Genomic DNA, 17,701 nt, shown 5'->3' with positions numbered 1-17,701 from the left:
CACCTTGCCCAGCATTGTGTTATAGTTATATAAGATGTATATATAGTTATATATAAGATGTATATATAGTTATATATAAGATGTATATATAGTTATATATAAGATGTGACTTTTGAAGGGAAGTGACGGTACACAGTACCTCTCTGTACAATTTTTGCAACTTCCTGTGAATCTATAAATATCTCAAAATAAATATTCAGAAAAAGTTTTTAATGTAGTCATCCTGGTAGGTATATGTGTTATCTCACTGTAGCCTTAATTTGTATCTCTCTGATTACTAATGAGGCTGAAAACCTTGAGTATATTTGCTGATTTGGATAGCTTTTGTTGAGGTGACTATTCAATACTATTGCTCATTTTTCTATAGGGTTGTCTTTCTCTTATTGATTTGTAAGAGCTCTTTACAAAATGTTGTAAATACCTTTTGACACTTTTTTAACTTGCCTTTTTATTCTCTTATAGTATCTTGATGAAGTCCTTTAATGTAATGCAATTTATCAATTATTTCCTTCATTGTGCTTCCTGTTCAATAAATCTTCCCCACTGAAATATTACTGAGCTATTATTTCTATAAGTTTTATTATTTTGTGTTTCACGTTTAGAACTATAATCCATCTGGAATTCACTTTTCTAAACTGCATTCACATTTTCTATAAGCTTACTGATTTTTTGGTTCTGATTGTTCCATCTTACACCTTTCTTTATAAGAAAGGTGTGTGTTAAAATCTCCCACTATGATTATGAATGCACCTATTTGCCTGCAAATTTTATGTACTTTGAAGCTACATTATTATATGCACACAAATTTAGAACTATTATATCTTCTAAGGCAATGAAACTTGTCATGATTATAAAATATCCATCTTTATATCTTGAATAAGTTTTGCCTTAAAAACCTACTTTGCCTGATAGAGTAAATAGAGTTACACCAGCTTTGTTGTGTTTATTGCCACTATTTATTTAAATATATACACATATTTACCCTTCCCATTGCTCTTCATTTCTTCCTGCATCTCCAAGCTTCTTTCTGGAATGATTTTCCTCTGCCTGAAAAATTCCCTTTAGTATTTTCTTTAAAGCAGATCTGCCAAAAATAAATTTTCATAGTTTTCATTTCTCTGATAATATCTCTATTTCACCTTCATTTTTATAAGGTTTATTTAGAGCTTTATTTTACATCTCATAAATTCACCTATTTAAGCGTACAATTCAATTATTTGTTTACCTTTATTCTTGAACACTATTTTCCCTTTCTTTCAGGCACTGTAACTACATCATCCCTTTGTTCCCTCACCTCCATTATTTCTACTGAGAAGTTAGCTGTCTTACTGTTAATGCTTGTAAAGTAATCTGTCCTTTTTATCCAGCTTTTGTTTTCAGTTGTTTTATATGGATGATCTTGATGAGGTTTTCTTTGTATTTATCTTCTTTGAAGTTTTTAGGACTAGAATCTGTCCTTTGGTGTCTTTCATCAGGTTTGGAAAATTCTTACCCATAATCTCTTCAAATATTACTTACGCTTTATTCTCTCTCTCTTCCCCCTTTGGAGGATCCAGTGATATGTGTTAGACTATGTCTCTTACACCCTTTTCTGTATTTCCCATCTTTTTGCTCAATGCTTCACTCCGGATTTTTCTTTTGATCCATCTTCCAGTTTAATAATCTCTTCACTGTCCTTATCTACTATTAAGCCTACCCATTGCACTTGATTATCATACTTTTTAGTTCTAAAATTTCCACTTATTTTTTAAAGTTTCTGGCTCTATACTGAAATTCTCCATCTTATCTTTTATTTTTTAACTTATTAAAAACAAAGTCTGCTTGGTAACTCTATTTTCTGGATCACTAGGGGTCTGTTTCTATTTCCTGTTGTTTCTTTTGCTTTTTTCTATCATATCATATTGTCTTCTAATATTCCTAATTATTTTTTGAGGACCAGACATTATTACTAAAAGCTTGAGGCTTAGGATGGAACTGGCAGATGAGTCTGAGGGAAATGAAGACCCAAATGCCAGCCTTATTTCTCTAGGTTTCCTTGTCTTTCCAGACTTTTTTTTTTTTTTTTTTTTTTTTTAGTGTCAAGCCTTTTATTCCATTTTGGTAGGTTTGTATAAAAATACTCTCTTTAGGAAAATAAATAGCAGCTGCTCTCACTGTGGAGGCTTGGATTCCCTGGAGCTGAAGGCTTCTCAAAGCTGAGATCTGCAGATTAGCTCATCACAGAAGCCATGGGTACCTCCCCAGCTGTGCGGTTCAGGAGGGGGCGGCAGAATGGCCTGGTCCAAATACCTGCTGCTGCTGGCAGTGGGGCTGGTGAGTTGGTGTTCTAGGTGGGTAAAGTGGCACCTTCTGTCAGGGGGTAGGGTTGGATCACAGGAAGAGGGTGATGGAGAGTGTGGCAGTGATCTGGAAGGGGTTAGGGCTCCAGAGGACCTCTAAGGATCTACAAAGTCTCTGGGCTGCCAGGATTCCTCCGGCAGAAACGGGAAATATTTTGTCTCTGATTTAGTGCAAATTGTGCTAGAGACGCCAGTTCTAGAGAAACAGTGGGCAGCTTTGGTGGCCCCAAGCTGGCTCTACTGTGAAGCACAATATGGTCAGTCTCATTAGAGGGATGGAGAAGAAGCTGCTGGAGTTGGGTATGGGATACCGTCCAGGCCAGCTGGACTGGTGGGGGGAAGGGGAGGAGACGTTGCTTAGGGTGGCACCTGCTGGGAGTAAGGCTCGGGTGCCTCACAAAGCGAGGAGGGTTGGAGAGCCAAGGGGGTCAGAGGATGGGTCTCCGCTGCTGCTGCTACTCTTGTGATGAGCTGAGGCACAGGGCTCAGGAGTGCTGGGGTAGGTGAAGACCAGGCTGGGGGTGAAAGGAGTCAGGGAGGGTGTGGTCATGAGCTTGGGGGTGTGCAGTGCCTCAGGTTCAAGCACAGGCCCTGGGGAAAGGGAGATACCAGGTACAGGGCGGCAGGGGGCTGGCGGGCTGCTGGTGCCGCTGGTACCGCCTGTGTCCCCCTCCTTGGCTCCTTCGGGGATTGTGCAGGTGGGTCAGTGGGCTTCCAGCACCAGCTCCAGGCGCTCCATCTGCTTCTGCAGCTCCTCAATCTCTCGCTGCAGCCCGGATTTCTCATCTTCCAGTTTATCAGTCTCCGCCTGCAGGAAGTCAGTCAGTTCCTTCCTCCAGTTCCTACACTTGGCCGCAGCCAGCTTGTTCCGCTCGGGCCTTACTCGGCGGCGCTCCTCTTCCTGCGGGCTGATCTGTTCACAAGGCCTTGGACACACCCCTGGAGGCGGCCCCAGGGCCCGGATGACTCCTGGCTGGGGTTGTGGAGGGCTGGACTAAGGGTAGGTCAGAGGCCTGGGGTAACTGCTGGGCCCCAGAAAATGAGGCTGTACCATCCACTGCAGCTCCTGACTGCCACTCATGTTGTTGATCCTTGGCACGAGGTGGAATTTCTGCTGGGCTGCCTGCGCTGCAGCCGGGGGGCTGCGCGGGGCCGCCATACCCGCCCCATTCCCGGAGCTCGGGCCGGGTTCCCTGAAGTCTCAGAACATGCGCGGGGCTGGCGGCTCCGCGGGGTCCACGGCTGCTGGCTTCCGACTGTCTTTCCAGATTTTGACCACATGATGTTTTACCGTCTTGGCCCTCTACTGTGCCTTCACACAGATTTTTTAAACCTACTTTTTCAGCTGTTCTCAGCAATAGGGTTGATCTGAATTAGCCAGTCTACCACAACTGGATGCACAACCAAAGCCTAATTTTGGTTTTTGTTTTTGTTGTTGTTATTTTTAATAAATTTATACCTTGCCTTGTTCAAAAAGGGACCAAAGAGATTTAATGATCTAATGGATATAAAAAAATTTGTAGCCTGGGCACAGTGGCTCACACCAGTAATCCCAGCACTTTGCAAGGCTAAGGCAGGTGGATCACCTGAAGTCAAGAGTTCGAGAGCAGCCTGGCCAACATAGTGAAACCTCATCTCTATTAAAAATATAAAAATTAGCTGGGCGTGGTGGCGGGCGCCTGTAGTCCCAGCTACTCAGGAGGCTGAGGCAGGAGAACTTCTTGAACCCAGGAGAGGGAGGTTGCAGTGACCCGAGATCACACCATTGCACTTCAACTTGGGTGACAGAGCAAAAACTCCGTCTCAAAAAAAATAAAATTTTGTAAACAGATTACAATTCAGTATAAGTCAAAAACAAACATACATATGTGGTGCAAAGGTAGAATAGGAGAGTAATTTTTCTGGGATTGAGCACAAAATTTATCAAATAAGATTTTCCTGGAAGAGTAATATCTGAACTGGGGTTTATTTAGCTAAAAGATAAGGAGTTTGGCAAGTAAACAATGTGAAAAGCCACTGCAGGGAGAGGAAACTGCACATCCAACTTGGTATTTATGGATATAAATTTTAAAGCAGAGAGCAACAGGACAATGAAAATATGTAAAAGCCAAATCAGGAATTCATGAATTCTTGCTTGCCAAAGAATTTGAACTTTATTCTGGAGGGGGTGAGGAACCACTGAATAGAATTAAGAAAAATTGAGAAGTAATCATATTTATATTTTACGATGATGAAGGATTTTAGAAGGATGAAGGATTTTCCTTGGAATCATTTACTTTGAAAATAATGTAAGACTGAAACCATCAATGGCCACCGTTGCTCCCACTCAGAGAAAGCATAACTGAAAATGAAGCTAACACAGAGGAAAGTACACCAAAGATAGGGGTAAAGAAAAGCAAAGTCGTTCTTTGGTGTCTTATACAAAGCCTTGCCTAAAATCAATAACTGCTTCTTGGACTTGTAGTAAATTATCTAATTTGCTAGGAAAAAAAAAATGAAATGAGAAATAAGGAGGAAAGACTACTCTGACAAGAGTTAAGCTAGAAAGAGAATGAACTAGAGCCAATAACATCCTATACAACTTCTATAGAGAGATGACGCATGGCAGTAGGAATGAATATGAAAGGACTGATAGGACCTAGTGACAAACTGCATGTTAGAAGTTACGATAAGTGGATGGGGATTCCTAAGGCATCCAAGCAAAATAAAAAATATAGGTTTGGGGTAGGTTTTCTTTCATTTTTTTAAATGAGAGACAGAATACAAAAAAGATGCCTATGAAACATAAGACAAATAACTGGAGAATTTAGTAGGCTACCGGTAATATAGTTCTAGAGTCTCACAAAGACACAAGGGAGTCATTAGCATACAGTTAATAAATAAAAACCCAAAACTTAAGAATAGAGTCTATCATTTCTAGACAAGCTATCAAAATAATAAGAGAAGTAGGCCAGGGATAAACCACTTTAAAAGGCAAACTGGCCAGGCACCGTGGCTCATGCCTGTAATCCCAGCACTTTGGGAGGCCAAGGCAGATGGATTACGAGGTCAGGAGTTCGAGGCCAGCCTGGCCAAAATGGTGAAACCCCATCTCTACTAAAAATACAAAACTTAGCCAGGCGTGGTGGTGCACACCTGTAGTCCCAGCTACTCAGGAGACTGAGGCAGAAGAATCGCTTGAACCCGGGAGGCGGAAGTTGCAGTGAGCCAAGATCGCGCCACTGCACTCCAGCCTGGGCGACAGACTGAGACTCTGTCTCAAAAATAAATAAATAAATAAATAAATAAATAAATAAATAAAAGGCAAACCAAGGCCAGGTGTGGTGGTTCATGCCTGTAATCTCAACACTTTGGGAGGTCGAGGCAGGCAGATCAGCTGAGGTCAGGAGTTCAAGACCAGCCTGGCCAACATAGTGAAACCCCGTCTCTACTAAAAATACAAAAATGAGCTGGGTGTGCTGGCGGGCACCTGTAATCCCAGCTACTTGGGAGGCTGAGACAGGAGAATCGCTTGAACCCAGGAGGTGGAGGTTGCAGTGAGCCAAGGTTGCACCATTGCACTCCAGCCTGGGTGACGAGAGCTAAACTCCATCTCAAAAAAAAAAAAAAAAAAAAAAGGCAAACCAAAATTGTGAACTTAAAGCTGTAAAATAATACATCCTGTTGTGTGTTTTATCACAATTAAAAAACAAAAGCAAAAAAGAAAGAGGGCAAGAAGACCACTTTGTTGTGCCATAAAATATAAATGTGCTGAACAGATGAGGACATGCTGGTTATAAGCAGGAGCCATCTTGAGAGAGCTCTAACCTGACTAGGTTTGAGATATTCTAAACATCAAAATGAATGAGGACAAGAATGGATAGAAATCCATGTTGGAGTCCATACTAGCACTGAAAAGGGAGAAAATTAAAATATAAAAATAAAAAATGAATTGGAGAGGAAAGTTCTTCTTTATAGAAGAATACTAACAGACGTATAGAGAATAACAAATTTAAAAATCACCATCTAAACAAAAAAAAAAAATAAAAAATAAAAAACATTAACCTAAAAAATAAAAGAATAAAAAATAAATAAAAATCACCATGTTGGCCAGGCACAGTGGCTCACGCCTGTAATCTCAGCACTTTGGGAGGCCGAGGCAGGTGGATCACGAGGTCAGGAGTTTGAGACCATCCTGGCCAACATGGTGAAACCTCGTCTCTATTGAAAATACAAAAATTAGCTGGGCGTGGTGGTATGCGCCTGTAGTCCAAGCTACTCGGGAGGCTGAGGCAGGAGAATCGCTTGAACCCAGGAGGTGGAGGTTTCAGTGAGCCGAGATTCCGCCACTGTACTCCAGCCTGGGGACAGAGCGAGAGTTCACCTCAAAAAAAAATCACCATCTTATAATAAGCATAATAGCTGATTCAAGCAAAAATCACCAATGGAAGCTAAAATACTGAATAAATAAAGACTGTTGGGGGACACAGTTTAAAAATATCACTCCAAGGATCATTTATTAATTACAAAGGAGAAAAGGTACATTTACAGTGAGCAAATCTGGTAGATATCATCACAACCAAATGACCAAATCACCAATTCTAACCACATCAAATTTTGTAACTGACATCACATGTCTCTGGAGAGCATATACTAAACAGGGCACATTGCCTATGTAATGTTCTTGTCAAAAATACTTAACCTGGCTGGGCGTGGTGGCTCACGCCTGTAATCCCAGCACTTTGGGAGGTCAAGGTGGGCAGATCACTTGAGGTCTGGAGTTCGAGACCAACCTGGCCAACATGGTGAAACCCTGTCTCTACTGAAAATACAGAAAATTAGCCAGATGTAGTAGTGCATGCCTGTAATCCCAGCTACTCAGGAGGTTGAGGCAGGAGAATCACTTGAACTCGGGAGGCAGAGCCTGCAGTGAGACGAGATCACACCATTGCACTCCTGCCTGGGTGACAGAGCGAGACTCCATCTCAAAAAAAAAAATCTTAACCTGAAGCTAATCATATAAAGATATTGGGCAAATCCAAACTGAAGGACAAAACAACTGGCCTGAACTCTTGAAAAACATCAATGTCATGAATAGCCAAAAAGAAAAAAAAAAAGGCAGCACAACTGTTCAAAATGAAAGAACATTAAAATTATATGACTCTCAGAAGGCAATCTGTGATTCTTGTCTGGAACTAACTTAGAAAAAAATAAAACAAATTATAAAGGACAACTGAGACAACTGGAGAAATGTAAATATAAACTGCATATTCAATAATAGCATTCTATCAATGTTAAACTTCTTATGTTTTTGATAATTCTGGTTATGTAGGAGACTGTACTTGTTTTTCGGAGACACTTGCTGATGTATTTTAGGATAAGCTGACATAATGTCTACAACTAACTCTCAAATGATTCAGGAAAAAAATGTACATATATGCACCTATATATTTATACATAGAAAAAAAGGAAATATGGTAAGATGTTTGCCAAATCTGGATGAACAATACACTGGCATTCCTCATATTATGTATGTAACTTTTCTGAAGGTTTGAAATATTTCAAAATGAAGACTTGGAGGGAATAAAATATAGATGCATATTACTGATACAGAAAAATATTCATAACATTAAGTGAGAAAATTACATTGTCTTTCAAAGTCTACATTTCTCTGCAACTCATATTGGTCTGACTAGAAAGAGGAAGTTTAAGCAACAAGAATTTCCCTTCAGCCAAATTGCTTGAAGGAACCCTTGGTGCTTCAACTTTCTCACTTCCTATTCATGTCAATGTGAATTACAGTCTGATGGTAGGTCCAAGGTGGTCAGCAGTAAGGGATTTTTATTTTTTTATTTTATATTTATTCATTTTTTTTTCCCAAGACAGAGTCTTGCTGTCTTGCCCAGGCTGGAGTGCAGCAGCGCGATCTTGGCTCACTGCCACTTCTGCTTCTCGGGTTCAAGCAATTTTCTCTGCCTTAAAATAAGAAGTCAGTGGGGGAAAAAATATGAAAGCTGGTTGGGTGCAGTGGCTCACATCTATAATTCCAGCTCTTCAGGAGGCTGATGTGGAAGGATTACTTGAGGCCAGGAATTCAAGACCAGCATGATCAACACAGTGAGACACTGTCTCCACAAAAAAGTAAAAAATTAGTCAGGTGTGGTAACACATGCCTGTAGTCCCAACTACTGGGGAGGCTGAGACAGAGGCTCCCTTGAGCCTAGGAGTTTGAGGCTGCAGTAAGCTATGATCTCACCACTGCATTCCAGCCTAGGCACAACAGGGTGAGACCCTGTCTGAAAAAAAAAAAAAGAAAAAAATTAAAGCTATAGTTGAGATAGAATGTGTCCCTTTATGGGTCATAATCTCAGACACCATTTATTTTCTTGGCTTCTTCAGTGAAACTATATATAATAACCACATGGGTTTTTTTGTTGTTGTTTTGTTTTGAGATGGAGTCTTGATCTGTTGCCCAGGCTGGAGTGCAGTGGCACGATCTCGGCTCACTGCAACCTCCGCCTCCCGGGTTCAAGTGATTCTCCTGCCTCAGCCTCCTGAACAGCTGGGACTACAGGTGTGCGCCACCATGCCTGGCTAATTTTTGTATTTTTAGTAGAAACAGGTTTTCACCATGTTGGCCAGGATGGTCTCGAACTCCTGACTTCGTGATCCGCCTGCCTCTGCCTCCCAAAATGCTGGGGATTACAGGCGTGAGCCACTGCGCCCAGCCCACACCTATTTTTTTCCTCCAAATTGCCACTAGTGGACTTCCTGTCTCAATTGTTCCCTGTCCTTTTCTTTAATACCTTAAAAAGTTCAATCACTTTTCCTGCTTTAAGTCTCCCTTCTTTACTAAATACTCCAAAATCTACATTTCTGGCCTTCTTATCATCTCTAGGATTTAGAGAGGATAAAAGACATTTTACATGAATAGACACCATGACATCAACTCAGCATTTCCAAATCTGATCTCAAGATCATTCTCTCCTAGGTTTTCCTTGTTAATGTCCCTACTTCTTTCACAAGGTATTATGAACTGATTCTTTAAAATCTCTTCCCAATTTTGGCACTTTTTCATTCTCACGTAGGTTATTAATGAATGTTGAGAAAATAAACGATATTCCTTTTGTTCAGCACTTCATTTCACCCTTGGATTATTATAAGTGGGTTTTTAACTCAACTTCTGTCCTCCCCTATTCTGACCTAGGTTAATGCCTCATGTATATAAACCTATTAAACCACTATTTTGATCATTCCACTTTCTTTATAAAAACTGCAATTGCTCTTTATTCTAAATTCCTATATAGCTTTCAAGACACTTTGCAATCTGGTCCCACCTCACCTATCCAAACAATCTTCAGAGTACTGTAGTGCTAACATTTAATTTATAGAAATTCAATTATACTTGTTTAGCAATAACAATAACACTTTTTAAATGGGCCAGCAATGCCACTGCTATTCTACTCAATGAATGTATGCATTGATGTAATCAAACCCTAATGTTAATGCACAGAAAGAAAAACCTAACGAAAGGATGAATACATTTTGATAATGTCCTAACCACTGAAAAGTGCCCAAACAAGTATAGTTTTACCATATCCTTTCATGTTCAAAAATGTTGAAAAGCATAGAGAAATAACTAAAAGTAGAAAGAATTATTTTAAATATTAGCCTCTGGCCAGGTGCAGTGGCTCATGCCTGTAACTCCACCACTTTGGGAGGCCACGGCAGGTGGATTACTTGAGGTCAGGAGTTCGAGACCAGCCGGGCCAACATGGTGAAACCCCATCTCTACTAAAAATTCAAAAACTAGCTGGGCATTGTGGTGAGCACCTATAATCCCAGCTACTCAGGAGGCTGCAGCAGAACTGCTTGAACCCTGAGGGTGGAGGTTGCAATGAGCCAAGACCCCGCCACTGTGCTCCAGCCTGGGCAACAGAATGAGACTCCATCTCAAAAATAAATAAATAAAATAAAGTAAAATAATAAAATTTTTTAAAAAATCAGCTTCTAAAGAGAAAGATGACTATGGACAGGAAGACCCACCAAATTAGAATCTTTATAAATATGCTCAAGTACTTCAAAATTCAAGCACTTCAATACTTTATTTTATAAATATGATCCTGCTACATTACTACATATATATTTAGAAGCTTTTTTTTTTTTTTGAGACAAGAGTTTCGCTTGTGTTGCCCAGGCTGGACTGGAGTGCAATGGCGCAATCTCGGCTCACTTCAACCTCCACCTCCCAGGTTCAAGAGATTCTCCGGCCTCAACCTCCCAAGTAGCTGGGGTTATAGGCGCCCACCACTACACCCAGCTAGTTTTTTATATTTTTAGTAGAGAGGGATTTCACCATGTTGGCCAAGCTGGTCTCAAACTCCTGCCCTTAGGTGATCTACCTGCCTCAGCCTCTCAAAGTGCTAGGTTACAGGCATGTGCCACCGTGCCCAGCTTTAGATGCATATTAAGGTGTAAGGCTATGCATAAAGTGATATGTATTTTACTGGTGATTTAAGAGAATTAGGAATATTTTGATCATTCTCAATTTTCAACTTAAAAGGGCTCTAAAACCTATTCCCAAATAATATTGAACTCTGTTAGATAATTCACATACTTAGCTCTCATTAGATAATCAATGTCAAGAAACCTTTTATTATTCAGGAGCCAATTTCAAAAAAAAGTTGTAAACTACTTTTTTCACAAATTATATCAACAGGCTATTAATAAACACATTCGTGCTTACATATTACTGTATTCTATCAATGAAGGAGTGACTAGAAACTTTATAAATTATATTGTAATTACTGGCCATAACTCTTTTTTCTTTTTTTTACTACTGGCCATAATTCTATATTTGATGAAGACACTTCAGAAACTCATTTGTTTTCCATTTATTGACTTTATAAGTTCTTAATTTTGAATTCTGGGTCACAAAAAGTACTCTTCAATCTACTTTCTTTGAAACACAAGATTTTCTTCAGCCACTGTTCTAGCAATAACCACATCCAGATTTCATTATTTAAGAGGCAATCTACCCACTTAGAGCACCCCATACTACTTTCTGTCCTCAACTTCTCTTTTTTACTGTTCCCCTTCATAAATCAAGCCCACCAGCTACCTTCTCTAGCTAAACTACTTATTCTCTGTTTTGATTTTGTACATATATCCAAACATTGCCTAATAATCAAGGCAAAACTCTTGCATGCATCAAGGGGAGGAATTTTTTAAAGAATGCATAAAAGAGCAAATTTTTCAATCGCTGTCTTAGCAGTGAGAAAAAGGGAAAGACTCCGCCACAGAAATCTGAGCAAAGAAACCAGGCAGTCTTAGAAAAAGGGCAAGAAAGAAGCCAGCCAGTTGTTTGGGGCTAACTAGTTCACACCTCAGAGCAAATACACAAAAGAGGTCTTTCGTCCCAGCTCAACAAAGAGGAGAATCATAAAGAATCTGGGGACTGGAAACTCCATCACTCCTCAACACTGTTGACAAATTGCCTATCACTATGCTTAGCACCTAACAGCTACTCAAATATCTGTTAAATGAATAAATGGATAAATGAATGAATGAGTGAACAAATGGGATAGACACTGTCATCAAGGAGAATGTGTTCCAATGGAAGTTATCTTCTGTGTCCTTTATTTTTGATCAGGAATACTAAGCATAACAGTGGGTCCTAGATCAGATGTTTTATAATACAGAATATTCATTATTTAGGACCTAGTTTTAAGTTCTAGGCTTCTCTAGGATGCTTCCCTTGATTATGCCAACCTAAAACTCTCAAAATTCTTTCATCCAGCTATTTTTAAATAACTTTTCTGTTTTGAAATGTATAAAACCTATGTGTATGGTATGAAAATTAATACAATGAACACTGCATGCTACTACCATCTATGTTAACAGGACACTGCCAATATCCTAGAAGTCCCTTTTTGCCCCTGCCCAATCCCATTCCCCTCCTTCTCTCCAGAAAAACCACCATGTTGACCTTAGCAAGACCAATTTCCTAATTGTTCTTTCATTTATTACCTTTGAAAGTTTCCCTAGGCAATATATTTCATTTCCCCTGTTTTGGAACTGTATATTAATAAAATCATATTTTCTGCATATATTATATGGCTAACATCCACCAAACTTTTAAAACTTCTTTACTTTGGAATTTTTCTAACATATACAAAAATAGAATAGTATAACAAAGTCCTATATACACATCACATGGTTTCAACAACTATCACCATTTTACCATTCTCTTATTTGATCTATATTGGCATTGTTTTTAAAATCATCTTCATTTCTATACCAATTATTTCACTGTTAAATACCATACCACTGGATACAAAACACATATAATACCATTTTAGACATAATGAAGCTATTAGATTTAACAATATGTATGTGTCTCATAGTCCACACATTCAAAAGTTTCTCTACAAAAGATACACACACATATGTACACATATAGACATAACTAGAAATGGAATTGATGTGTATTAGAAAAATGCATGTATACATATATACATGTGGAAATGGAACTGATGCTTCTTAGGATACATAAACAATCAACTTTAATAAGTAATACTAAAGTTGGTTGTAACAACTTAATGTAACACCAACAGTGATGTGTGAATTCATGTTGCACCACTTCTTTACCAAGACTTAATATTGTCAGACTTTTTAATTTTATGATGTAATGGGTATGGTCTTCTGCTTCTGGCTATGATGGAGCAACCAATACCAGCCTGTGCCTCCTAATGTAAATAACCATAAAACTGATATGACTATGAAACAACTATTTTTAGGGATTGAACAAAAGCAATGTAAGACTGTGATCTCTGAGAGAAAAACTCATAAGATGGGCTCCACGATCACTCCAGCTCTCTTTCTGGGTACAATTTCCTAACCATGGCACAGCAAGCTTCAGCCCAAGCAAAGTGTAACTGTCCTGCTGAGCTGAGAAGGTAGTGCTTTAGAATTTACTACAGTTGAAGCAGTGGAACCTGTGGAATAGAGCACTGGAGACAATCTATGCAGGGAAGAGGCGGGCAATAAGTCCATGTGAGGGTCAGGCTGCTGTGTGTCCTTGGCTGGAGGCAGAGCACAAATGTTCAGGAAAAGACTACCTAACACATATCCCAAAGTGACTGCTATGTGGTTACGCTGAACAGATATACTAAAGGTCCAGTAGTGCTGGGGGATGGTGAACATACAAGCCCAGTTAAGAATGGATACCCTTTGTAAGCTACTCATTAACCCTCTGGGCATTCATCTGTGATAACAGCTTAGAAATGAAGCCATGCTACAGAATAAGGTCCACACTCGAGTATAGAGAATAAGACCTACTCTAGACTCACTAGCAAAGCCTAATATAAAACCTGGTAAGATCTAGAGGAGACACAGAATTTGGAGGTTAAGTTCTGTCAAGTTAAAGAGGCTTTCCACAGATCTAACAAAGAGTAAAATAAGCCTACACAATTCCAAGTATAGCCTACAACGCCCAATAAAACAAAAAAACTCAACATCCTTCAGAGGAAGATGACATCTATAATCTCTACAGCATATGTATAATGCACAGTATAAAACTTTAAAAATTACTAGCAGTGAAAATAAATAGGAAAATGTAACCCATAGTCAAGATAAAAAAGCAGTCAGTAGATCGCTCAAATGTTATCACAAGATCTCTCAAATGTCAAATGTCAGATTTTAAGACAAGGACTTCAAAGCAACTATTATAAATATATATGAAGAAACAGAAGAAAAACATGGTCTTAATAAGTGAAGAGATAGGAAATCGCAGCCCAAAAAATGCAAACTATAAAATATGGAAATTCCAGAACTGAAAAATTTATACTTGGACGGGCCTAAAAATAGAATGAAAATGGTAGACAAAAATTAGTGAAGTTTAAGACAGAATGATAAATATAGTCCAATCTATAGAACATAAATATTTCAGAAAACAGAAAGAACCAGGCATGGTGGCTCACACCTGAAATCCCAGCTACTCAGGAAGCTGACATGGGAAGATCACTTGAGCCTAGGATTTCACAAGAAGTCTGGGTAATATCTCAAAAAAACAAAACAAAAAAAACAGAAAGAACCTCAAGGACCTGTGAAATATTATCAAATAGTATAATATACCTGTAAGTAAATTCCCAAGTAAAAAATAAGTAAGGAACAGAAAAAATATTTGAAGAATGAATGACTGAAATGTCCCCAAATTTGATGAAAAACATCAAATTACTAATTCAAAAGTCTCAGCTAACCTCAAATTGAATATATTCAAAGAAAACCAAACCAAGACACATCATAGTAAAACTGCTGAAAATCAATGGTAAAGTAAAAATCTTGAAAGCCAGAGGGGGAAACAACACATTACATACAAGGGAACAAGAATACAAATAATGGCTGACTTCTGTGGTTCTCAACTGGGTTTTGATTTTGTCCACACCTCTACCATACATTTTTCATTGTCATGGGATTGGGGTGGGGGGATGCTACTGGCATCTTGTGGGTAGAGACTAGAGATAATGCTAACCATCCCATGATGTATAAGACAGCTTCTACAACAAAGAATCACCTAGTTCGAAATGTTAATAGTACTGAGATTGAGAAACGCTGTACTACATGCTCCGAATCCTATCTAGTCTTGTATTTTCAGGAACTTAGCCCCATTATCTACTCTCAACTGTATCTCCAATTCTCTCTTTACACTGGACCGTTCCCATCACCATGTAAAATGTTCTAGTACTTTTCATTCTTTAAAAGCATATTAATATAGATACACACACACACACACACGTCCTGTGCCTTAACTTATCTATGTTCAGATACTGTCATTTCTCCAATACCTATACCAAGTTTCAATATTTGAGTGCAATATACTCTTATACATTTGAATGTATCATACTCATATTTCTGCTTATTAATTCATTCACACTCTCCCCCACCACTGTTCCACTGAGATATCTCAGCACATTTCTTCTCTCTTGTTTATCGAGAGGCTCAAAACTGAATTCAGTGGTCAATTATGATAGTTCTCTTCTGCCTAGATTTTCCAGTTTAATTAGCTCCACCCACCTCACCATTTTGAATTATTTAGAGATTGTATTTTCAATTGTCAGTCATGTTCACTACCAAATTCCCAGCTCCCAACACTGTTTGGTACACAGCAGACACAAATATATGTTAATGAGTGAATCCCTGTCAGAGTCAATTTATTATAAGGCTGCCATATTTGAAATATAGGACTAACTTGTGCAAGGGGTTATGGCTAGCATTTACATAATGAGGCAAAACTTGAAATCAGGTCTCTTTTTTTTTTTTTTGAAACGGAGTCTTGCTCTGTCACCAGGCTGGAGTGCAGTGGCATGATCTTGGCTTACTCCAACCTCTGCCTCCCGGGTTCAAGTGATTCTCCTGCCTCAGCCTCCCGAATAGCTGAGACTACAGGTGTGTGCCACCACACCCAGATAATTTTTATATTTTTAGTAGAGATGGGGTTTCACCATGTTGGCCAGGATGGTCTCAATCTCTTGACCTCGTGATCAGCCTGCCTCGGCCTCCCAAAGTGCTGGGATTACAGGCATGAGCCACCGTGCCTGGCCTCTAAAATCAGGTCTCTTGATTCATTTGACTCTCCAGCAGAAAGAACTTTAGTTCAAAACCATTTCTAAAGAGAGAGTAACTACAGTTAACTTGAGAGCTCACGTTGTCCATGAAAGGAAAGTGATCTGAGAAGTCTTTCAGAGTAAGGTGTTAGGAAGAGTGTAAAAGAATTTTGCATTTTGAAATATACAACATAACCCAGGCACAGTGGCTCACGCCTGTAATCCCAGGACTTTGGTAGGCTGAGGCGGGCAGATCACCTAAGGTTGGGAGTTCCAGACCAGTCTGAGAAACATGGAGAAACCCCGTCTCTACTAAAAATACAAAATTAGCCAGGTGTGGTGGCACATGCCTGTAATCCCAGATACTCGGGGGGCTGAGGCAGAAGAATAGCTTGAACCCGGGAGGCGGAGGTTGCAGTGAGCCGAGATCGCGCCATTGAACTCCAGCCTGGGCAACAAGAGCGAAACTCCATCTCAAAACAAAACAACAAAAAAAGAAATATACAACATAAGAGGACTAATAATGGAACTGTGGCACCTGGAAGAACTCCACAGACTGTACCTTGATGGCACAGTTTCTATGTAAAGGCTGCCTAAGCTTCCACATTCCTTAAATTCCTGGTCTTTCCTCCATTTGTAGCATTGTTTCTGGTCCCACATAACCATCTGGTCTTTGTTCTTTCTTCATATATGCCCAGTTTTTTACAGTTTTCAAATTCTTTACAACCCCACGAGGTGGAGAGGGTAAGAATGATCCCCGCCTGAGATTCACAGAAGTTAGGTGTTGGTCCAGAACTGCACTCCCAATGGAACTTGCACATAGTTGACTGCTGGTCAAGAACAAGCTTTGCCAGACAGGTTCTCAACTTGGTGTACTTCTCTAATGAGGAGAAAAGGTCAGCTCAAGTGGTGGTGAGGAGACAGGAAGTTTACATGACTCTCCTCTTGACGTCAGTATGAAGTTATTGTTTCTGTCTGCCAGCCATCTCCTGATAAACGTGTACAGCATGTCCACCTTTATACCAAATACTCTGCCACAACTGAAGTTCCTTTCACTATCTGAAATAAATACAGGTAAGGACTTGCCTCATTTGTAAGGGGGAATGCTGCATAAGAGAGTGAAGTAATCAGCAAAGTCAAAGTGAAGGAGAGCCATCCAGTCTTCCAAGGCTCAAGGACCCCAATAATTCCAGAATGCTGTCTGGGTCAAGGCAGAAGAAAGCCACTAGAGGTGGGCTTTCTTGTTGAGAGTATAACCTCTCAACAATGTGCTTGCTATGGTCTCAATCATCTAACAACTGGAAATGTTCTCTCAAATACCACAAAGCTAAGTACCTCCAAGAAAAATTCTGGGAACTGATGTTTAGGCCACCAGTGAGGAGTGTAAGTTCACCTGATAATACTATAAGTAGTACTGGACAAAACTGGTATATTTCACTACTGTAAATGCAATGAGCCTAACGATGAGATTAAGTGACTAGCAGATGTGATTCAGAAGTTTCAAATTTGAAGGTTCTTCCTAAAATGTTGGAGATAAACACATTAGCATATTTCAGTTTCTACACAAGCAACTTGGGCAGAGGATAGAATACTGAGCAACTCGTTGCAATGCGTTTCTCTCTCTCTTATTCTGTAGATACAAATTAAACATTTATAGTTAGGGGAAGGTATCATGAGATAGTAGACCAGGGAATTCCTGAGCTCATGAGCCCAGATGCTAGCCAATGATACCAATGATAAGACGTAAAGGCCTACCAGCACATTTTTGGAATGGACGTC

At 39.6% G+C, this 17,701-nt stretch overlaps 1 protein-coding gene and 1 pseudogene across 11 annotated transcripts in view; both read right to left on the bottom strand.

Moving 5' to 3' along the window:
• Positions 1-17,701, bottom strand: part of LARP1B (La ribonucleoprotein 1B) — a 154,830-nt gene that overhangs the window by 58,013 nt on the left and 79,116 nt on the right. The gene's annotated exons all lie outside the window — the stretch shown is intronic.
• Positions 1,093-3,549, bottom strand: LOC100434640 (fos-related antigen 1-like; annotated as a pseudogene).

The sequence above is a fragment of the Pongo abelii genome, chromosome 3 (assembly GCF_028885655.2).
Source record: "Pongo abelii isolate AG06213 chromosome 3, NHGRI_mPonAbe1-v2.0_pri, whole genome shotgun sequence".
NCBI lineage: Eukaryota > Metazoa > Chordata > Mammalia > Primates > Hominidae > Pongo > Pongo abelii.
This window is presented reverse-complemented; position numbering and strand designations above follow the sequence as displayed.